The sequence below is a fragment of the Pleurodeles waltl genome, chromosome 6 (assembly GCF_031143425.1).
Source record: "Pleurodeles waltl isolate 20211129_DDA chromosome 6, aPleWal1.hap1.20221129, whole genome shotgun sequence".
Classification (NCBI taxonomy): Eukaryota; Metazoa; Chordata; class Amphibia; order Caudata; family Salamandridae; genus Pleurodeles; species Pleurodeles waltl.
The window spans coordinates 693318977-693323545 of record NC_090445.1 but is presented as its reverse complement, the minus strand read 5'-3'; positions in this window follow the sequence as shown (position 1 = coordinate 693323545).

The window sequence follows — 4569 nt, the reverse complement described above, 5'->3', positions numbered from 1 at the left end:
GCCCCAGGGGATGGGGTCCCTGGGGCCAAGTAAGGGTCTGAGAGGGGGCTGCATGCCCTCTCCCCTTAATTTAAATGTTTTGGCCACAGGGGGATGAGGTTTCCGGGTCCTGAATGCCAACCCTATGCTGAGACGTCAAAAGCTGTGCACTGTGTGTGGTTGGCAGCGTCTGGTGATTTGGCAAAGGGGCCTGGGGACAGACACCACCATAAAAATGAAGATATGGCTGTCTCCTACCACAGGAGCTAACTGGGGCTCTGACCCCCCTCAGCCCTCAAATACAAATTGAGCTGAGGGTGCCCCGACTCAGCACCGGAGCACCCACTTAATAAAAAAATGCCACCTCCCACCAGCACCTAGGATGGGTGCTGGCTGGGTCTGCAGAGTGCCCCGTGCTCTCTACAGCACCCAACCAAACTTAAAGATGTGGGCACCGGGACACCCACAGAATATTAATAAAAATAAGAAAAAAGTGATTAATAAATCAACAGTCATCATTGATTATTCACTGATCCAGCAAGTAGCAACACCTAAGTGCCCTAGGGTGTTTTTTAATACATATGTTCATGCTGGTGGCACCCCTAGAAGAGGCAGGGGTACGTCAAGCATTTTGTAATGTGGGGGCAGGGGGCCTGCAAGAAGAGCAGTAGCCCCCACCCCCGCAACACTAAAAACAACAGTAAATCTCACTAGCCATTAAGTGATTACCCCAGGAAAGTATACCATATATTTTTAAACACTCCTAGCTAGAGCTCTTCAGCTGGCGTGCAGAGACCCTTTGTGGTCAGGTGTGTGGAAGCACTTTGTAGCTGCAAAAAACATTTTTTTTAAACGCTCAAAGACAGGTTGATGTTTTCTTAAATGAAGTTTTGGTTTTATTTTAAGAACATTCGCTTTTATTAAACATTGAACTGTGTGAACTAATGAAATATACATTTCATTATCATTATTGGTTATTGTTTTGACAAGGACAAAGCCATGCACGGCTAATTACTTCCCATCACTCGTTACATGTTCAATGATATTATAGATGACAACACTGTTATTGAAAGGTGTGTGATTTATAGTTCCATTAGGGCTCGAGTTATAGTTACTTAAGATAACTATAACTGGTGAATACTAGTGTTTTTGTTTGTTTAAAAGTATACACCTGTACATTTTAATTGACTTTTAACCAAACTATAATGTCCCTTTAACCTTTGTCTTTTTCAGTGAATTTCCAAGGTTTTTTTAAATGCAAAGTAAGATATTATTACCATACCTGACTATAACTTTACCTTAACCATATGTATAGTTAAGGTAAAGTTATAGTCAGGTATGGTAATATTATATATATATCCTTTTGAAATTAAGTTAATTTAATGTAATATATTTCCCATGGGGTGTTAGTGTTATATCGTGGCTTCATTGTTTGCTAAGGGAGTGAATTGCATTACCAGTGGTTGGTAATGTGTGAAACTTCAAGACTATCCTGAAGTATGTTTGAGAGTCTTTTGTCACTAATACAGCTGTAATAAAATTAGAAGTATTTTGTCAATAGAATGGCCCTACTGTTATGTGGGTCTGTGTTTTGCATTAACATGTCCCTCCTTAAATTCACCTTATCCTGACCCATTTTGTATTACAAATGCTCTGAATTAATAACTCGGAGGTTTTGCAAATGCAAAAACCTTTGTTTCATAGGTACTAGAAGCATTTAGCAATTCAGCAAAGTGTTTCCAAACTGCTAAACATGTTTAGAAATTGATATTAATTTGGTATTTAGAAGGGGTGTGTTTTAGGCATTCCTTCCAAGTACCAAATCAGTATGCTATGTATCAAGGTTTTGCAATTGAAATCTGGTCACAAATTATTAATATTTTACTGACACCTTAAAGGAGGTGCTAACCAATTCACAAAAGGAAAGGGCTCGCATTGGGGCCCCTTCCCCCTAGAAGGCTGCCATCCTGTGATGGCAGTGAATTGTAGAGTTTCGCAATTTGTGCAATTTGTGACCTACCTCATTATTATTCATTAGGTAGGTCGAATTGCAACTCCCTATGACTATTTTTTTTTGTAAACCATCTATTAGAACGTAGGTTGGTTTGCAAAGATACCACACCGGTTGCAAAAATACTGGTCCCAAATTGAAAGCAGTGTTTAGTACATTTGGCTCGAAAGTATGGAAAAGTTAAAGCACTTGGGTAATGCACCATAAACATGAAAAACGTGTTTCTCTCACAAATTTCTCATAATTCATATATTCTTCATTCCAGCTCACAAATGATTTTGGCCTTTGGAAAGGGCACGCCAACATATAGGAATGCTAAATTGTAGAATGATTCAGTGTTAAGCAAGATGCAAAGGTAAATTTAGTCCGAAACTTACTATTTGAGTATCAGTATGTGGCTGATTGTGCCTGCAGGTCTTATCGAAATTGAGGCTAAATGGGTACATTGTTATAGGTTAGGGACCATGCCTAGGCTCGGGTTCTTAAAGAGTGACATCTGTGATACCTCTCCCTCCCCCATCCCTGTGAAATCCCCCCTACCAATTGAAAAGCGCTGACAGAAATTGACCTGAGACAGATAGCTTTGCATTTGAGAAACAATTCTCAGGCCGTATTTATACTTTTTGGTACCACCAACACTGTGAAAATTACAAAACAGATAGTGTTTTCACAAAAACTAGGCCTAAGTCAACTAACTGCATATTCTTGTTCAAGTTTGGCCACCCCCTGATCCTTAGCACAATGAATGACTAGTGAGTCTGATGCTAGCCACCGGGCTCTCCCATAAATATATATGGACACTGTAGAAGGTGCACTCCTCCAGCCTCCTCACAGAGAGAGGAGCCACAGGCCAGCAAGCCAGCTGAGCCTGAAATCACCCATGCCAGAGCAACCCCCTTGCACTTTTTGGGAGATGGGGCCTGGGCAACCGGAAATGATCATGGTCTCTTGGTATAAGGTCCCACTCCTCACAATGTCAGGACAGTGCCATAAAGTACTCATAGAGCCAGGGACAATTGCTGTAGTGGATGTCCCTGGTCCTGCCTTACAATCTGTAGTACTTCTGCCCCTAGTTGAAAAACCACATGTATCAGGAATTCGCCTGCGTTTTTGTCCTCGCTGCCAAGGAGCCTACCAGATTTGTGGCCACACCTGACCCCCTCATCACAATAAATATGACTAACAGATGCATAGACGATGGACAGATGAAATGTGATGACTAAACAAACCATAGAGCCCTAAACTCCATTCACATCAAATGCATTGAACTTTAGATGTGTGTGTTAAAAGATGCTCTCCCTGTGGAAGAGGTCCCGTAGGTGGTTGGCAGGGGCACAGCCACAGCACTCCACATGGCTATGTGGGTGCATAAGGTTTTGCCCAGGCTTAAATGCCTTTACCTTGGCCCCTGCCGCCCACCCAGGCAACCTTGCTGACCCCTGGTGGCCAATGGGTGCCAAGTGTGGCCAGGTATCGCCACCCCCCACCCCCCACCCCCACCTGTAGCCGGGGCCCACCATTACGGCTTGCCCCTCTAATTCAGGAACTGTTCTGCAATGCAGATAAGGACTGGGAATGCCAGATTTGTGATTAATTTTTTGCTTGTTTGTTGTCCCCTTCCCACTTTCAGGATTGCACCATCAATCCTTCATGGTTACGGTTGTTCTCATGAGATGACTGATGCTTTATGTCTCATACTTCCACGGTTATCGATAGTACTGGTTCATACTTTTGGCACATGCAGTTATTAGCAATGTGCTCTCCAGAAGGCATGTCTGTTCTGTGTTGGAAGACTATCAAATGTTCTGTTGGATGTTTCTTGGTTCTCTGGAAACAATTCAGGCACGGCAGACATTGTCAGGTTTATGCATTAATTCATAAATATTATTGCTATGTCAAAATACTGTACAGCCACTTCACAAAAACATTTATGATTAGGTGTAGTACTGCTACTGAACTCTTATGCACTTGTTCATGTCTGTGAATCAACCTTGAAATAATTGCCTATTAGTAAAAGTGCAAAGTGATCATAGTTCTTTCAATGTGTATTAACTGTATATAAACGTTCCCGAATATTCTCATTTTATTCCCATTCAGGTATTTTGGGTCAATTCACAAAAGCATGTAAGAGTTTGCAAAAGTGAAGAATTACTTTACGTACTCCATAATGCCTTTGTGTACAGGCTTTGGTATGTCATTGAAAGAAAGCTGTTAGAATGGCATAAGCATGATATAAAAAGATATTGAATAAACATAGTGGTCCTAGAATTTATCTAGTGTAGTATAGCACAGAGCAGCGTTCAAGTGGGAAGAAGAGTGACTGTGTAGAATTACTCGGATTCCAAGTGCAGATTTTCATAGAACTGACCCGAAGAACTAATGTGTACAGGGAATCCAGATCAAATTGCACAGTGCTTTACTCATCTTGGGAAGCTCTGCTCTTTAGCCAGACTATAAGTCTGTGAACTAAGGTAAATCATTTTTTATCCAATAGAGATATCAAACTTAGGATGTAAGCTTATTTTAAGAGAGTCAAAGAAACATAAGGCTAAACAGATAAATATATGAGACACTCTAAT